Source organism: Vidua chalybeata, chromosome 1 (assembly GCF_026979565.1).
Source record: "Vidua chalybeata isolate OUT-0048 chromosome 1, bVidCha1 merged haplotype, whole genome shotgun sequence".
NCBI classification, from domain to species: domain Eukaryota; kingdom Metazoa; phylum Chordata; class Aves; order Passeriformes; family Viduidae; genus Vidua; species Vidua chalybeata.
The window spans coordinates 15375882-15395995 of NC_071530.1; positions in this window are offsets into that span (position 1 = coordinate 15375882).

Below are 20114 nucleotides of genomic sequence, written 5' to 3' on the forward strand. Positions count from 1 at the left end.
GTTAACACGGAGGAAGCGTACACCCGTATCGTGTGAGTTCCTGAACATTGCGAAGACTGACGAAAAGGCTGAGGGGTGTGGCACACAAATTACCCTGCAGAATTTAGCTGGTTTACATTTGGGAAAATTAGGTAGTGCTTCCAAAACTTTTGAAGTGCTAAATATTGTTAAAGCAATCCTTACAGCTCTTTCATTCAAGGACTTGGCTCAGGGTACTCAAAAAATAACTAATGAGTTTCTCATCATAACACCCAAGAGAAATGGGAAGTTATCACAGTAATTACCCCTGTCACCCAGCTGAGGAACAGAACAGTTAAGCCTTGTTTTTCAGGGGTGTTTCTTGACTGAAATATTTGTACAGTCATTCAGCTGAAAAGCTCTTGAGAAGGATTAGAAGCTCCAGCTGGCCTCTCAGCAAGGTGATGAGGGGAGGAAGAGTCATCCCCCAAATGTAAAGGAAGATAAAAGGAAAGAAGTTATGCAGTAGCAAGGCATGTTGGTATTGGATCTATCCTACTGTTCTTAGCTTAAAATTTGAATGCTTTCTACTTCAGAGAAGACTAATTCCTGCATTTGCTTAATAATATACTGCAGATTTAATAATATATGCATTATGTACCAGGGTACAGAGTGGTACAATTGAAGATGTTATGGCAGCTCCATCCATCTCCATGAAACTACGCATGGAGGCTCAGCTGTGACTGCCACATTGGCATTCCTGCAAGAGATGTTTGCTTCACTTGATAAGGAGGGAAGACCCACAGACACTGGGAAGTGAGACATGTGCAGCTGGGAAAAGGTCTTTTTCCAAGTACAGGTTTTAGCTTGATTTCTGTAATAAGAAGAAATTAGTAGGAACTGTGGATCTCATTAACATCATTGTGAGGACTAGAGCATGAGGAAAACAGACTTCAGATAAGCTGAAGGAAGAGCAGCCTTTGGTCAGATCTTATGAGTTGCCACAACGTGTTGATGATGTCTGTGGAAATGCCCACCTCACATTTAGTTGTGAGTGCCCAGCAGCCACTGGGTCATGCCTGATGTCCAGTGTAAGTCCAGTCAAGCAGTGGGTTCCACCCTGTCCTCCCACCAAACATCTGGCTACAGCTCAGCACCATCCTGCTGTGACTCCAGATTTACTATGTCAAGTTCAGATACTGACCTGTTGGAGTTACAGTGAAGACTGAAAATAAACTGAGGTTACCCGCTTTAGCTAAAAATTCTTTGCCTTTTTCATTAAATAAATTTCAATTTACTTGAGGGAAAAAGAAAAGAATCAACTTCATCTTCAAAACAGCTGCAATCATGTTCTTACTAATACAGATAATTTAACTTGCAAATACATAATGGGTGCTGACCAGGTCTTTATTTGGGAGAACAGACTCTGAAACAGTGGAGAACCTGGGGGAGGAGAAGCTCAAGGGCCAGAGTGATAAAGGTATGTGAAGTACTGTAGAAATCAGAGAGGTCTTTTGGGAATGTCTCCTCCCTTTCCTGAACATATATGTATAAACAATAAGCTGGAAGATGGCAAATACAGTACAGATAAAATCATTCTTATTTATTTACCCTGATATGTCTAGGCTGTGAAATCACTGCTTTTAAGAGGCAACTGAAGCCCTGGGGTTAATTAGAAACAAAAGAAAATATATACTGATGGCAGAAGAACCTATAGCTACAGCAGTAAATATCAAGAAACAGAGTCTGGAAAGGTTTTAGTCTTCAAAACTTTGGTCAGACTGTAATTATTGAGAAGATAAAGGACAGCTGCCCTGGAGCAGGTTACTCCCTTCTCCCAAGCCCAGTCACTGCCATACAGAGAGGCTCCAAGGTGCTGAGGCACCTGTGTGCAGCTGGCAAGGGCACGCAGCAGGAGGGGCAGCTGGATCAGTGGCCATGGGCTGTGGGCCTGCCATCTCCATGATAGTCCTCCTGCTTGCCCCCAGGAGGCTGGGGCAAGTCACCTGTGAGTGACTTCCTTCCCCCAGCGCTTGCCATACTTCGGGTACCAGTCATGGTGGAGCCTCTGCAGCGAACCCTTCCCTGGGGAGTGCAGATTCCCCCAGGGAGAGGAGAACATCCTTGAAACTGTGATTTAATACACAATAAAAACTCTCTTTTTATAAATGCTTTGTGTCATAGTTTCTATTAGGTCCAGAAGGACTGAATTAATAGCTATTTGACCAATTTCAGCTTTTAGCTGTGGTAATACAAGTTTTCAAATCTTAAGTTTCAAAAGGCAGCACTTCCCTTTCTGAAATACTGGGTCTCTACAGTGGATCTACGTGAGCTGGTTTTATGAGATCAAGGGGAGAAAACTACCTGCAGTAGGTTGTTTGGGCTTTTTAAATAAGAGAATTTGAGCACAGTAGCAAGGGCGGAGAGTGAAGAAACGCTTGTTTGTAATGGGAGCACTCAAAAAGTTCAACAAGGGTTTGCAAGACCCCTTCATGTCAGTGCATTCCCACAGAGAGCCTCACCCAAAAAGCTGAAATTACAGTCTTCCTCGGTTAAAGAAAAAAGTAGGAGAATGGCTTGTAATTTTTGAACCAGGAGAGCTATGTTTAAATTCCAAGAAACGGCCCCTTGAAGACGTGGCTGTCATGCAGGGTTAAAGAGCAGGCAGAAAGCCCACAGACGGACGGGCCTTGGCCGCTCAACAGGCAGCACCAGGCATCTGCCTCCTGGGGCGAGGGGATGCTCCTGTTATCTATCTGATACAGAACAGTGTCGCGCCTTCCCGTATCCAAACACATCTTGACACTGGAGATTGCACAGATCCCAGGGCTCTGGAGGGAGGCCAGGGATGTGCACCCTCCCAGAGCAGCTCACCGCCACGGCAGCGGAGAGGCGGCGCGGGAATCGCTATCAGGGAGCGGGGACATGTCACGGCCGTCTCGGAGGGGCCGCAGGGTCAAAGGATTATGACTCAAATCCATTCTTCATAGAAAAATCTTTTCTAAATGCCTGACTACGCTATGAAATCACACAGGGAGTGTCCTGTTATCTGTGGGGGTGGTACAGACCCACCTCTGATTCATGCAGAAAACCAGAAAAAGGGAAATACAGCTGTGCAGAGCATCCCTGCTGTACAGAGTCAGCTTTCCAAGCTGCTTTCCTTCCTTTCTACCTGCTTGTAGACAGGTTTAGTGCAGTGAGTGGGGATATGTTTCAGCCCCACAGTAATAAACTTGCCCTGTGCATACATATTTTAGTCTCGAATTTAACTCTTATTTGCACTCTTATTCTTTTACGTGCACTTCTGCAGATACTGATGTCATCCCCATTTCTTATCTACTCTCCACTGGAATTACTTTCTGAAAAGATAGGAGAGGAGATACTTTTTTGGAAAAGTACTGGTACCAAGAACTTATCTGAACAGCAGTATGGAAACACAGTTTTGCTTGACAACCTTTTAAGTTACAGCAACTGTGCAAAGGATTGCAGCACCAGCACCAGAGTGTCTGCTTGCACCAGGCTTCATTTGGATTTGAAAGTCATTGAAATCTAGTAGTTATGATGTTGAAGTTGATACTGATATTACAAAGAAATCTTTCTTGGAAGGCAGAGAAATTCAAACTCTCTTACCAGAAGACTTTCCTGATTAAGCTGATTTTTTCTATTCCCTCCCTTCCCTTCCTTCCCTTCCTTCCCTTCCTTCCCTTCCTTCCCTTCCTTCCCTTCCTTCCCTTCCTTCCTTCCTTCCTTCCTTCCTTCCTTCCTTCCTTCCTTCCTTCCTTCCTCCCTCCCTCCCTCCCTCCCTTCCTTCCTCCCTCCCTTCCTCCCTCCCTCCCTTCCTTCCTCCCTCCCTTCCTCCCTCCCTTCCTCCCTTCCTTCCTCCCTCCCTTCCTCCCTCCCTTCCTCCCTTCCTCCCTTCCTCCCTTCCTCCCTTCCTCCCTTCCTTCCTCCCTTCCTCCCTTCCTCCCTTCCTTCCTCCCTCCCTTCCTTTCTCCCTCCCTCCCTTCCTCCCTCCCTTCCTTCCTCCCTTCCTTCCTCCCTTCCTCCCTTCCTTCCTCCCTTCCTCCCTTCCTCCCTCCCTTCCTTCCTCCCTTCCTCCCTTCCTTCCTCCCTTCCTCCCTTCCTCCTTCCTCCCTTCCTCCCTTCCTTCCCTCCCTCCCTTCCTTCCTCCCTTCCTTCCTCCCTTCCTTCCTCCCTTCCTTCCTCCCTCCCTTCCCCAGAGAGAAAATGGAACTAAGCACCAAAATAATAAAGAATATTTTAGCAAAACTTCATTTAGATTAATCACAAAAGGCATCCATGTGCATTTTTCTAGGTGGGTTTGTTCTAAGGTCACCTTATACACAATTTATGCAGCCCCCAATTCACTAAAGGACTTCCAGACTCATCTGTGGAAAATACACCTCTACCTCACCATATTTTCTCTACTTCAGATGAGAAGCAGACACATCTGAAGCCTTATTTATCACATCCTTTCCTTCCCTGGATCAAGCTTCACCCCTGCCATTTGGGCACACTGCAGCGCTGTGATACAGCAGCATCATGCAGGCATCCCTTAGAGGAGACAGGCTGATTAAAGACCAGGGTGCTGTGGGACATTTACACCACACAATTTCATTGCATTGCCACTGTGCCCAAACCCAGTTGCCCCCTCAGGCAAGTCCCTGCTGTGGGGTCCCACTTCACCTGTCTAGATGTGAGACCTCATAAGTTCTGCCTTCACCTGACAAGGCTCTGAACCTGGAAGGAGATCCTTTGTTCAAGCTGTTTTGGAGTGCTCTGGGAGAAAAGCAGCCAGCCAGCTTCTGAATGAAGGGCTGTTTGAAAGGAGATTAAACCCTCCCCTCCCTGCATGTGCAACTTGCAGCCAGGCAGCCTACATCAGAGAAGTCAAGCTGCATCCACTCCAAGGGGAAAGTTAAAATAGAACTGAATCTTCTTACTTCAGCTCCATCTTTTGTTGTGCCCTGCAGGCAGCGTTCACCTGAATGTGTACCCTCCAAAGTCAGAGTATGCTTGCCTAAAGTGAAAAATGGTTACACACAGCCCTATCTTTTTTATTCCCATCAGCCTCTGTTGTCCTTTTATTGAGCATGAACTTAGTGGTCACGAGCAGCACCACTAACCATGTAGTAGCCATGTTACTTACATATTTCAGACGGGAAGCTGAAGAGCGAGTTGCAAAAGTTGTTGGGTCCTTACAAGTGGCCACTGCATATTTGAAAATAGAGGCAAACAAATCCCTACAGAACTAACAATACTGCTTTAAGATGCTGTTCTCTACCTGCCAGGATCCACCTTCCCCTCTAACAGAGTCAGCTATATGGATAGTGGGACCTGCACGCCCATTTCATCACCAAGTCAGAGGTTCCAGCCTGGATAGATTTCTGGACTGCACTGGGCTGAAGGTTTTGCAGTGAAGGAAGTTCTGCTGAGGGGTGTTTCCTTGTACAAGTGAAGGAAACAGCTTGGGGCAACGACACCATAACCCAGAACAGCTGTTTCTGCAGCCACCATTTGTTTGCATTGTAGGACGCATTGAAATAGCAGCTTGGAGCATTTCTGTTGCTGCTTATCCTCTGCCTGGGCTGTTGTTAATGCAACACTCACTCAATGAAGTGTTTGGGATGAAGTCCAAAAAAGCACTTAGGTGCCTAAATCCAAGACAGTGATTCACAGCTGCCTAAGGACTTAGGTTCCCCCCTTTGTATGCCCCTTCCCTGAACTTCTTTAAAAACCTGGACTTCTGCAGAAGGTTGACTCTAGGTGCTGTCATCTTGACTGGGCTTGGCAATCAGAGCCTGCCTGCTGTGTCTGTGCTGTCCAGCAGATGAGGTGGCTGTGTTTGGGATACTCAGACACTCTGTGGATGTGCCAGAGCTCTGAATTCAGCAGCCACAACTGCTCTTGCTCAAACTGTGGTTTTTCCAGCTAGTATAGCCACCGTGGGGCTCTTTGCAACCGGAGGGTCGTGAAGAGAACAGCACAGAGGTGATTTTATGCTGATGAGGGAGGAGGCAGCCACTAGCCTGGCTTGAGTATGTTTCCCCCATGTAACACTCTCCTCCTCCCACTCTCTAACTCCACTCTCTAATGCCACAGTAGAGGTGATGAAGACACCTTTCACAGAAAATGGATGATTTCTCCTCCACTCTTCTTGCTGCTGGTGGCCTGATAGGGAATGGTGGAGTCAGGTCTGACATCTGCTGCTTGTATGAAACTGGATGGGTCATGGGATGCCAGGCTCAAATCCACTCATAACCAACTCCTCTATTATGTTGCAGAGTATATCTGTCCATGTGCCTCTTTTCTAAAGATAGAGCTCAAAATAGTTACCAAATCTGGTTATCAAATTGAAGTGACTTACAGGGACTAAGAAAGAGCATGGTTGCTCTTCTACTCCATACAGCTTATTCACCTTGCTCTTGAAAAAGCCATTTACTTCCAAGAAAGCTCTGAGTAGATGACAAATTGAGGCACACAGTTCCCAGTGCTGGAAACTGGTTATTTGGGATGGCAGCATCCCTTGCTGCACTGTTTGGGCACTCTGACATCTTGACTACATTCACATGTCTTGCCATGAGACCATTATGCTTTGCCAGGTTTCTCCTCTTGTCTGATAAAGCAGTTAGGGCTCTGTGTGACAGACACTTGCACTTTTCAAATATAAATCTCAGGTAGGGCTCTACATGCACAGGCTGTTTTCCTCATTAAGCCCTTCAGTTACTGCTCTTTACCTAAATCCAAGCTGGGCTGTAAAAGGCTTAATCGATGCAACACATTCACTCCTGATGATGTCAGGGAGCCACTATACCCATCTAACAGATGAGCTGATCTGCTAGCCAGTAAATTTGGGATGACAAGAAAAGTTAATCATGTTAAACCAGATGCCATCAGCACCCTTCAGTTCTGCAAAAATGCTCTAGTTCTTCAAAAAGCTATTACTGAGATGTGTAAGAAAACATGAGATCTGAGCCACTTCCTGCTCCAGCTTTCTGCAGTTGGCACCTCTTCCCACAATCAGGAGAAGAGCCCAATGTGGAAGCATGTTTCTGAAAAGATTTCAAGGACGAGATTTGGTGTCTTCTCTGCCTACAGGAAAACTGCAGAGCAGCAGAAGAGGGAAGATGAGAGCTACTGTGGGACAGAAAATGAATCTCCTGTAGATCTGTCCATCCATGTGTGTCTGTCTGGGCCCCATCCTCTGGCCCTGCTATGATCTGTATTTCAAAGGGGCCATGATTCCTTCTCAAATTACTGCTGCTGGCAGAACAGCAGAGCTGGCAAGCAAGCTTTCAGGAATGTCTTTATCCTTCACGATCCATATGAAATAGGTCCAAGTAGTAATATTTTTGGAGAGCCAGATACACAGATTTTACAAAAGTTGGGAGCAGCAAAGCACAGTATTAATAAAACAGTCACACTGCTCTTGGTTTTGGTCTTATTGTGATAATTATAAGCAGAAGTTTTCTTTTGTCTGGTCAAAGATTCTGCTGCTTCAAATTTAGAGCTGTCAGAGATGGCTGAGCAAGAGGGCTTCATTCAATGGATGGCATTATTTTCTTCAGCAAGTGCCATCATTCTGCTTTGGTAAGATCAGTGGAAGAATAAAGAGGAGCTTATCTAAGGACCCACTCTCCCATCCACTATTAACACTATTGTAGCTCAGAGTAGCCTACCAATGGTGTCTTGGCTTAGAGAAAAAATTGATTTTTTTTTATATATATAAGCATATCCATCACTGTATACAATGATGAAAGCTAGAACTACTTTGTCTTCTTTTTTTTATTAATGCTGACTTATTTTAACGTGATACCTTCAACAGGGAGAAAAAATGGACGTACTCTAAAAATACTGAGAATTAGATACAAAGAAGAAGCTGCTCATAATTGTCTTTTTTTATGTTCAGCCAAACATGAAAAAAGTGCCTTCTGGCAGCATGAACCTGCCTAGGAGTGGGGATTTTGTTCTGATGGTCAATAATTTTCTTTTCACATTTTCAAATGGTAAGTCTCAACAGCTACCATTAAGAATCAAAGTCTTGATGCTCCAGAGGCCAAAGTACCCACCATTTCACCTCATTTGTAATTTAACAGGTTTATCATTTGCACTATGATGTCTCTTTTAAAGGAAATCCCAGTGGAATTAACCAGTATTCAATTTCAGGTGCAGGAGGAAGATGTGCAGTGGAGCATATTTATGCTAGAGACAGACTTTTGTGCCTGGGTACGCTGCAGTGGATATTGCTGAAAAGGGCAGCTTTTCTGCAAAGTTCTGTTATATCCCTTCAGCAGGAAACAATTATCTGTAATACCAATTTCCCACAGAATTTTGCAAATCCTTCCCTACAGGGATTTCACCTTTCTTTGTTTCCCCTGCACAGCACAGAAAGTCTGACTGCAGTGATACAAAATCAGATCTGACTCATTTTTATTTTCAGCCTCTGGCAGCTGAAGGGAATAATCTCATTTTTGACTAGAAGAAGATGAGTAAACAGGGTAAGGGCTGGTGATCTGAATCCCCAGAGGACCTCCAGCAGTGCCTTCCCACTGTGTCCATTTTGTGATGGATGAGGTGCCCAAAAGGAGGGTGGAGGATGCAGTGGGGTGGTCCCTGCTCTAGGGGCACTCATGCCTTGGAAGGAGAAGGGGTCCAAATCCAGGCATGCCAGGGCCCCAAAACATCTGTGGGAAGGGGCACTGTCATAACCAGTGTGTGCCTGGAGACGCCCCTTCCAACACACCCCATATGTTGTCTGAAGACCACGAAATCCCCATGGCAGAGCCTGTGGCTGCTTTGAACCACTTCTCTTTCAGCTGCAGCATAGAGGTGTTGTGGGGAGGATTACAGCCATGGTAACCATCAGTCACATTTCTAGCAGTTTTCTGCATTTTTGGTCTTTGTATTTGTCCCCTCTTCCAAAGCAGGTTTCTCCCTGCAGAGCTTCCTGACAGTGTGGGCACAGCCCTGCCTGTGCAAGCAGTCCTAGAACCAGCCTATGGCACATGGGAGGAGTCTGCCTTTTTTTTCCACCCTGGAAAGAAACTCAGCTCAATGTGGAGGTGTTCAGATTCCATACTGGGCAGGACAATGCCCAGTATTGCCAGACAATGCCCAGGGAAAGAGGATGTGTGGGGTTCACAGGGGAGGAGGGCATACAGAGCAGGAACGCTCTCCTCAAGCAGTTCAGCAGAGGTATAGGAACATTTCCTTGCATAATCCACTTTGTTCCACCTCTATGGACATTTTTAGAGGGCCTTGGCTATGTGGTTAGGGATGCAGGTACGATGAACAGGGATGGCCCGTTTTCCTGTCCCCAGAGTCTGGAATCCCAGCAGCAGTGGGGCCTGGCCCACTGACTGGCAGGGACTAGTAACAAGTTGGATTATTTAGCTGCATTTCCCACCAAGAGGAGGCTTGTGACGTTGTGCTGTCATTCCAACTGCACCAGGCAGCCTGTGGCTCTGCTATACCAGAGGTGTTCCAAGGCCATGAGGTCCCAATGGGTTTGGGATGTGTGAGGAGCTGGCTCTGTCCAGCACCAGCTGCCCCTTGGCCAGGCAAGCGCTGGCTGCTGGCAGGGCAGGGGGGCTCAAGGCAGCAGCTGAGGCAGCACCAAAGGCCAAACCCTGCAGGAAACCAATCTGACAGGCTCCCAGAAGCCACTCCATCACTGTCCTTCTTCATCCCCAGCTGTTTATTAAGTCCATCTCAGCTGACCTGACATTCAGGTAAACCAAATCTGATTTTCCGGCTGAGGGAGCCCTCAGATCTTCACCGTTTTGGCATTGCTGTATTTCCAAACAGATTTCATCAAGGAAAGCAGCATGCCCAGCTGCCAGCTAGAGGAAACTCAGACCTTTGCAAAGCTCTGGCTGAGAAACAGGGAGGAGAAGGAGCACAGGAGCAGCCCTGGATACAGCACACAGCTGAGGGTCTGCCCTGGGATGTCCCATCAGGTCCCGTGGGTGGCCCAGGGTGCAGCTCCTCCCCTGCACGGTGGGCACAGAGGGATGGTCACCCCTCTCCAAAATGCAGAGTGCACCAGTGATGGTGGTGTTGAGGTCCTGGGGCCACTCTAGTGAACTGGTTCGGTAAGGAAGGAAAGGCAGGAGTGGCCCAGCCATTGGGGGTACAAGACAGATGGACAAACAAGGTGAAGAGACCTCTAAAATATAAAGAATACCCTTTGATATTTTTGAATTGTTATGTATGTGGTACTAAAGATGGACAAATGAAATTCAAATTTCTTAAGGTATTTTGTTTTTCAAAAACTGTAGACTTAAATGACAGCTGCCTTTTTAAAATATACTGTGAAATACTTGTTCAAAAGCAACCTTTTTGTGCAACAAGTCACTTAAAGAAAAACAGTGACAAAATTCTAGTTCTGGGAAGAAAATTTTTCAGTCACAAAAGTCTGAGTAGCTCTGCTCTCCACTGCAGATGCTTTCAGACCTGCTCAAAGAATGTGCATGTGCATATGGAGCTGTGATTTGCCATTCTTTGGGATATCTTTGTTGTTGGCCTTGAAGCTGCAGGAGAGCTGCCCTGTTTGCACAGTAGAAGTGAGTACAGAGTAGGCTGCCATTGTCCAAGAAGTGTGAGTACTTCTGTGGAGACACACAAACCCACAGCACAGAAATTTAAAACTATGGAGCAATTCTGCAGGGCTGTTAATATAATCTGATATTCAGTCCTCATCATCCATTTTAATTCATGGTCTTTTTATGTGTTAGACATCTCTAGCAATCTTTAATTAAAAAAAACTTTCCTTTCCCTCTTGAGATCTCAGATGAATGGGGTAAAAATGTCATTTGCATGATAATCAAGGTCTCCTTTAAGGAAAGGGTAGGATCTGGATAAATTAGCTACAGCTTGGCAAGAGTGGGAATATCCATCAAAAGTTTGTCATCTTAATTCCAGAGTCCAGGTGATCACAGTGTCAATTTTGTATAAACTGGGAGAGCAACAGCCAAGTGAAAATGCCCCACCTTGCTCTTCTTGCCCTCACTTTGCTGAAGTCTGTAAAAGGGGTTGGTGGCACCAGATCTTGGCATCTTTGTAAAGAATTTCTATTTTTCAGTCTCAGAGTGTAGTTGTTATTTGAATTGGAACATTTTTCATTCACTTGTAGCATAGTTGCAATGTCCCGTGACGTGCCGCAACATGTACAAATATCAACAACAGTCCAAGTCCTTTGTTGACTCGGAACACTCATGGCTATTTCTGAGAGCCATGGGAGAAGCAGGGATCACAGCACATCCTTGAGGAGGATGTGATTACTGAACTGGGTTTTCTGCTGGGCGTGCTCTGACTGACAGCCAGAACCAACCCAGCCTATGACAGCTTTGTAATTGTGGAAGCTTATCTGCCAGCAGTGCCAATAAAAATAAATCACCTACTTGCCTTATGCTCTGAGTAGATGAAAACAGAGTCATCAATGGTCTTGTGTACTTCTACACTAACTCAACGCCCACAACATTCCTTTTTTAAAATCAAATTGCAGGATTTGGGAAGGCTACTATGTACTGGAGTACGGAGCTGAGGTTCAGTGGGTTTGAATTATGAGGTTACAATACATTCATTGTTTGTTTAAATACTGTTTTTTTCAAATTAGGTTTGCATGTATGAGTGTAATGTTCTCATTGACTAGAGCAATGCACAATAGACCACCCACAATTTGGGAGGATGCCATGAGTTTGTCCCTTTGTGGGCACACATCGCTTAGTTTTTCATCCCCATTCTGTCTATATATCTTCAGCCTGGCCTTACTTGTTCCTTCTAGATGAGCTGGAAGCATATGTGGATCACATAATTTTCTGTGGTGACCTCATATACAGCAGAGAAGATTTTAAATTGAAAGTCCTCAAAGCCTGTAGAGTTGAGACCTGTGCCACTGATCCAAAATTCAGCTTTAGCATTTCCCACTCATTCAGTGTGGGAGTAAATCAAAATTTATTCCTCTGAAGTCAGAGATTTACATAACTTTAAGGCAGGGATGAGTGAGCATACCTCATCTGTCAAGGGGGAGCCACATACCAGGTTAATTTTTTTGTGATATACTGGGGTCTCATCTGCTTTGCTGTAGTTTTGTCATCGTCCCTATTACCAGTCCTCCTACATTCACAAAAAAGTAAGAGAGCAGGCAGCCAAATACGATGCACTGTGTGGAGGAATTGCTTCCTCTCATGTTGCACTGAGATAAAATTACATAACTCAAAGCCACCAAGGGCACAACCCCTGGCTGTATTTCCACCTGGAACATATGTCCTTGCCCCTTCCCCCAGCACTTGCAGGGGAGATGCTTGGACAGGTTGTTATTTATGTCGGCACAAACTGGTGGTACCAGGCACGTCTCTGTGGCGGTGGAGGAAAGCATTAGCTCCAGCATCATTGTGAGGCATATGTATGTGATGAGATAATAGACATCTGGCACTGAGGAGCTACTGGAGCTCCATAAATCCCTTGGCTTGTGGTTTTGTGCAGAAAAGCTACCCCCAGCACAGTATATGACTGTATAGGCTTGAGTAACAAATTAAAGATTGTGTTGGTCCTTGGAAAGCACAGAGCTGTGTGATGCTGCTTTTGGATCCCCAGCTTGGCCCTTGTGCCCAGATGCCCCCGAGGACACTGTTGCCTGAAGAGAGAGACAGGGAACCCTCAGGTGTTTCAGGACTTGCTTGTAAATCTCTAGGGTTTGCTTTGCTGCTTCACATCCCAGGATTTTAGCTGGGCCAAGCAGCTCAGCATCTGCCTTTGGGCTGTGTATCCCACCTGAGACCCTGCACATGATGTGTGCTGCCTGCACGAGTCTTCCCCAGGAGAGCCCACAGCCACAGCCCAGACACCCCACACCACAGCCCTGTCGCACATCACTGCCAGCACCTCGCTGCCCAGCACGTGCCCACCACGTTTTGGGCCTGAAGAGATGCGATTGCCACATTTCCCACTTCTGGGACATGTGAAATGAGTGTTCAGGTCCCTGCTCCAGGTGCAGGCTGAGCATTGCAGCCAACTGCTGTTTAGGATATGCAGCCTAAGCCCCTGTGTTATTAACTCAAGGTTAACATATAGTTATACTTACTCCAGATCATGAGATTACAAACACCATTAATAGTCACCACCAGTGAGAAGCCTGAAAGAAGCAAACCTGTGGTGGAACATACAGCACATTCAGTTCTGTGATGGGTCATTGCCAGCACAAGATCCCTTGGGATGGGTGCCGGACGAAATTCAACTCTCTCTTGCACTGCCCTACAGCTAAACTGACTTCAGTTTGCATCCCCATGGCTTTATGTGGTAAATTGGTGGGATATTTGATCTCCAGTACCAAGAATAGGAATGAAGTGTCTGATTGCAGTGCATGATATTCTGCAAATATCTATTTGAGTAGCTAGGTCTGAGTAAAAGAAAAGAAATCAAACAGAGGGATATGGAAAAATCTTTTTATGCCTATAAAAGGATCACTTTAAAACCACAGGATTTTGTATAGGAACCTTTTTCCTTAAATAGTAGAAACAGTCACTGGGTGCATTCCATCAGTGTAAAAAATGGGGGTTAGAAAAGAGCTGCTGTGTACAATAGCAGCTTCCTCTCCTTCCATCTCTTCCTTTCCTCCCCCCACCACACATGTACCTTTTCTTAACCCCTGAAACTATACTTGTAAAAACCATGAAAACAGTATAATTACTATCTGTATCTATATCTATCTATATCTATGTATATATTTATACACACAGATATATAATCAAACCCATACCCATATATAAATATGTATATGCTGTGTAGTTAAAGAGGAACTGCATGGTAGGATTTTTTTTCATTCTTCATAAAACACCTTTCCCACAAAGATGAACAAAACTTGGCAGTAAATTTTGCTGGGTATCTAAAACACCAGCTCAGGCTCCTCCTGCAGGTTCACACCTGCAGCCTCCTCCTGCCACCAGCAGCCAGAGCCAGGACTATGAAACCCAGAGCTCTTTGGCCATGGGCCAAATCCTGCCAGGCAAAACCCCGCTGACATCACAGGGATTAGATTGGTGGCTAATCAGGACAGTTGGATTTGTGTCAATCTTTTACTTAGGATGCAATGCTGGGTCCCCCAGTGGTCAGTGGGGGTGGTCTGGGGCTGTGAAGGCCCTTGGTGTCCTCAGAGGTGAGCAGCTATGGGGGTGGCACTGGGCTTGGGGGTATCCCATGTGTGCTGCCATGGGAAGGAGCAGGAATGTGGGATTGGCTCTCCCAGGGCACGAGACTCCAGTGCCCTTGGAACAAGGGTCCTTCCCCTGCCCTTTCCATCTCAGGGGTCCCAGGCTAGCAGAGGACAGGAGCGGAGAGAAGATTTCTGTGACTCTGGGGTTCATTGGCCCCTTTGTCGCAGATCTGGGGAAAGGAGTCAAAACATTTCCATCTCCAAACTGGAGACAAGCTCAGTAGAGACTGAAACCTTTTAGGAGGGATTTGTGAGAAACCAGGGTGGGTTCTTTAGTACTCTGTAAGAAGGGTCTTGTGTTCACATTAATGTGATGAAAATTTCATGCAAAGGGTCCCCAGGGACTCAGGCTGGCTCCAGTCCATCATTCCATCCCATGCCTGGGTGAATCCTTACAGATGTCTGGATAACCTGTTCTGAAAAACCTTTAATAACAGAACTTCCACAGTCTCCTGAGACAAAGTGTTTCAGTGTTTTACTACACTTACTAATAAAAACATTCCTTAAATCTATGTTAAGTCTTTCTTAACTCCCTCCCAGCCAGACCCAGTACACACCCTGACTGAAATTTTAGCATGTGGCTGATATATACAGCAGGGACAGAGACCAGTTTATTAATTTTCTTGTTGATCAGCCCTTTGTGTGCTTGAAAGCATTTTTTTTTCTCTCTTTAGATTTCTGTTCTTCAATCAAACCCACTTTCTTTTGCCTACCTTCCTGCACCTACCCGTATACACCTTTTTGAGGAATACCATCTCCTTCCATAAGAAAAATCTTTAGGTGAAGTCTCACACTAGCAAGGGGAGCTGAACTGAGGGAAGAGAGATGTCTTCCGGGCTGTATTTCTATCTGTGTAGTTTACAGTGATGTTTGGGGTTTTGTTTGCAATAGTATGACATTATAGGTACACATTATGGGCAGCCCATGAGCCATCACAACCCGTGGGCCTTTGGGGCACCCCACACAGTCAGTGCCAGCCTGTCTCAGGAACACTGGGGAAAGCTGTGCAGTCATCCCTCCCAAACTGCATCTTTGAGGTTTTCAATCCCTATCTCCAATTGTCATTCCGGCAACCTACAATCAGCTGAGCACCTGCCATAGCTGCAACAAGCATATTGCTAATTTTCACGTTGCCTAAGCTGTCACTGACAATGTTGGTTAGTTCTGTTGTTAGTTCTGGGATGAAGGGAGACCCCCACAGTCCCATTCTAGGCACTCCCTTAGCAGGGAAGTACTGACACCTTTCACATACAACTTTTTAGTGGCTTCACCCTTCCCACAACAGTTTCACTCGAAATTCTCATTTCTGCTCATTTCTGTTGCTTGCTTGTGAAAGGGATGACAATGTCATGGTTGCTAGAAACCAGGAGGGAAGTGTTCTGTGGTGAGAGTGCACACCCTTACTCCCGCTTCGTGTACTGATCTAGAAAACACCTCCTGAACATTTTTTAATGTGACCTGGCAGCAGACCAGGGTAAATGGCATGTTCTTTTTCCAGTGCTTTGGCCCAAAGTGTGTTTCAGAGGCTTAAAAGAATAGTCAGTCAATTAAATGTGATAAATGAGGCCATTTGTCACCAGCATTTTCTCTTTTCTTTAAAGTATAAAACGAGATAATGAGCAGGGCTTGAAGAAATCCTTTGTGGAGTTGCAAGCCAAGGTCACATGATATACAGAACGGATTTTCTGCCTCTCCCATCATGAGAATGTGATCTGACAATACTCCCCCTCATGACACAGAAATCAGACACAATGTTAGGAGAGAGGGGAAAAATCACTAATGGTTGAAAAAACAGTGACATGTTGCAATGAAGATAGGAAAAGAAATGCACTTATTTAAGGGCAAATTTACCCCCACTGCAGACTTCCTGTTGTAGGTGCTGGTCAGTAGGAACGCTAGCACAGAGCCAGCTGCACAGTACCTTCACCTTACAGCAAAGGCTCGAGCAGCAGCGTTACCAACACATCACCTCCTCAGAAGACAGCAGGGTACGTACCCAGGGCTGGCAGAGTTTGATGGAACAGATGGATCACCCGCTGCCCCAGTAGAGGGGAAGGGACAGAGCTGAGATGGGCTGTGGGAACTGTGGGGTCCTGCAGAGTGTGAGTGAGTCCCAGGACCTTGGGGCTCCAGGTGTGGGAGGGTATTCCTCCTGGAATGCCCACAGGTACACCCAGCACACCGGGACACCCCACTCAATGGTGGCCACGTAAGCACTGCCACACAGCTCTGTGTGGCACACAGCCCACAAGAGTGTCTGCATTAGTGCAAGTTTGTATTTGTGGCTGGAGGCTAGAGCTGGATATGTATCCAGAGCTGGAGTGTCTCCAGCTGTCTTTTGAAAAATAACACCTTTCTTTCTGGCAGGTTACCAGAACGTGTTTCCTTCTGCATGCTGTTCTTTTCTATCATGTGTGTCTAGGAATTAGGAAGCATTTACTCCAATGTGTGAAACCTCTCTGCACCTGTGGGACATGAACATCTTGACTGTATTGACAGCATTTCATGCTGCCCTGTATGCCACCAGGTCAATGTTACCTCTGCACCCTTTTTCCATCTCCCCTCCACATGTGCCTACTTGTGTAAGAAATTACTCTCTTTTTTTTTTTTTTTTTCTTTTTCTTAATCTGTTTTCTCAATCAATCATAAGTTTATACTGAATATATTGAGGCAGAAGTGCCAGTAAGTATGGTTGTGCACAAACAGAAATGGATATTTGAGGAGCTGAGAACCACTGACAGTTGGTCTCTACAATCTATGTTTTATTTATGTCTGCACTGTGCTGTGTTGGCAGCTTTTGATTTAGCCCTGGGATGAAACCCCTGAGTTTTTGCAAACATGGACAGCCTCACACATGCCTCTGACATTAAGTGATAACAAACACTGCAAGGAAACATATATTTTAGGAAAACTACCCAGATGCACCAGCAATGGGAGGTGTTGAAGTATCTCAAAAGACTAAGAATTAAAATCTTGTTAGAGAAAATGCAGGCCAGGAGGTGCCAGTCAGGCACCAAACAAGTAAATGCCAAACACTCAGTTGAGTCATCACAGGTTAGCCTCAAGTCCATGAGTTTTCATCTGATAATGGACTGTGTGCCTGGCCTTTGGCAGGGGGCTGTGCAGATGAGTGCCCCCCTCAGCACCTCAGTGACCCTACAGCAGCAGCCTAGAGCCAGCTCCACCCAGCTGAAGCTTTCCTACATCATAGTGGCTGCCACAGTTGGGCTCCGTGATCTTTGGGGGTCCCTTCCAACTCAGGATATTCTGTGATTCTATGATTCACATCAGTGAGGTCTGTGCCTGAGGGGATTTTTCAGATGAGGTTTCAAGAGACATGACTTGATTCTGTGCTGTATTAAACTGCTGGTAAGAGCAGTTTGTCTGTCCCTACCCCCACTAGAAGCAGGCTCAGCCCCAGCTCATGAGTTGCCCTCGCTGTAGCTTGCTGAAAAGATGGGATAATCCTGCCGAAGCTCTTGGTGGGCTGCCCGTTTCCTCTCCTTCCAACTCGCTTGCTTCCAAAACAAATTCCTGTTGCAAAAATTCAAGTCCTTTCAACTCCACATTCCTTCATATAACACAATCCCTTTGAAAAGGAGGTGAACTGGTACAACTCAGTGAACTCAAAAGGAAAAAGATCCCAAATAATTGTTGGAAATGATTGGAAACAAATATCTCATAAAACAACATGTTTCCGAGTGTTTCCGATAGCAGCAGATAGCCGTGGTCTGTTTTCAAAAGCATGGGCAGGCAATGGAACTGTGGGAGTCAATGCCAACACCATTCCCCTTCTGACAGCCAAAGCTCCTGGGATGGCTGCCTGCAAGAAGAGGTGGTGGTGTGAAGGTGCTGCCATCATCCATTTCACCAACAGCGAGAGAAATCCCCCCTGCAATCTCTAGCTATGCTCCAAGGAAACAACCCTCAACCCCTTCTGCAGCAGAGACTTTATGGCATCCATTTAATTTGTTTGGGTTTAAAGAGGAGGACATGGAGAAGGAGGGGGAAGGTCTGACTCCCACAGGTTCAAATTTACTGCTTCAGAAAGATAGTTTCTTTGCAAACTCTTTCCACATTCTTCTTCCTGTTATCTCTACAGAAGGTTGAGCATCTTTAAAACTGCATAAGCTTCCCTTAGGGAGGCTTGTTTTCAGATCCCTTCTCAGCCCAATTTGGAGCAGGAACATCAAAGGCAAGGCAAGTATGGTCCCCTGTTAACTTGGATACATTTGGAGCTGGTCTGGGCAGTTCCAGCTTGCCATGATGTTCACAGAGTTTCGAAACATTTACTTATCTGACCGACAAGAGAGTTATTTAATAAGTTATTATGTCTGCAGTTTTGTGTAAACAATTTACAGTGCTGTGATTGATGCTGGATGCTGTTTGGAGAGAGGCAAGATGGACTGTATATATTGGGCTTCAGTTTGGAGAGTTCAGGCTCAGGACTAGGCAGTATTCTACCTAATAAATAACAGTAGTTAACACTGGGACTCTTGCTGCTTCAGTGCTCACAAAGCCACACAAACAGGGCTGAATTAAACCAGAGCAGAGGTTGGCCATGCAAACATCTGAGACCTTTGCAGGGGTGCCTGGTACAGTGGTCACAGTTCCTGGTTCTGCTTTTGTCCCATGCCTAGATTGTCCCCAACCCTCCAGCACTCACTGGGCAGAAGGAAACAGCTGGTTTTGTGGGTAGGACAGCCAGAACAGATGCAGAGCATCACACTTCAAGCTGCTTCTCCAGATCTAGGAGGGTGAAAGTTGGGAAGTGAGTATAACTATGTCCAGGAGGCAGCTCCAGTCCTTGTAAGAGTGAAGTGAAATAAGTGGGCTTGCTTCTTTTGGCACAGCTTCAGGCCATGTTACAAAGTTGGTTTCCTCAGTCTTGCATTCTTCAGGGTCTCCCAGGGGCTTCCAGGACGAGACAAGATTCTGTTGCAGTCCTTTGGATCATGTTTCCAAAGTCTCTTTTCTGGGTGAATACCTTCCATTAGAGGTGTGTATGATCATGAGAAAAATGGTGAAAGGGTATTCCCATCTCCAGTGGAGTGGCACAGGAGTGTGATTGCTGTGAGTTAGGCGTGTGTGCAGCTCAGCTGGTCAGACACAGTTATGGGCAAGCAAGAGCCCTCATGAGATGCCACAGCACAATAGAGAGGGCACAGGCTAATGTCAAACTGAGAGGAAGTCAGAGGCTTTCATTCAGTTCAAACTAGAAACAAGTTTGTTTCAGTTCTGAACCATCAAAGTGTTTCATTTCTGGAGTTAAGCAACCTGGACATGGCTGAAACAAAAGTTTCAGGGCCATACAGTTCCCTAAAATTTTCTGTAATTTCTGTAATTTCTGTAACTTTCTGACCTGGTTGTGGACAAAGGCATGATTCTCAGACAATCCCCTGAAGTGGAACTGCCAGGCCCAGTGGCTATGAAAGAGCTGAAGGGCAAAAGTTTGGAAGGAGAGGGAAAAAAATCCTTTCTAGCTACCAAGTAGCTGTTCATATTGACTGGTCCAGGCAAAAAATGTAAAAAACTCCTTTATTCTGGAAATCCTATTTCAGACACATTCACTGTTAAAGGTCGACTCCAGGTGCTGTGAGGAAATAATGACAGGAAACTAAAAGGAGGAAATTAACCCTAAAACTGACACAAGATGTCTGAGTGGTTGAGAGCTGGATAAAAGCTCTATGTACCCATGGAGAGAAAGATGTGCTTTCTCTGAACAGAGACAAGTAATGAAGTATTGATTTGAAATTATTGAACTGTGATACTTCATCCATGTTGCTGACCATGGCCTTGCCTAATGGAGAGAAAAGTACAAGGAGGTCTTTCCCATTCAGACTGGAAAAAGGAAAGGATGTCTGAAGCACATGTTCCACATATTGCATTCACCATGGGAGGAAAGTAATGCTCAATACCCTCCTGATGTTCAAAACTGTTTCTG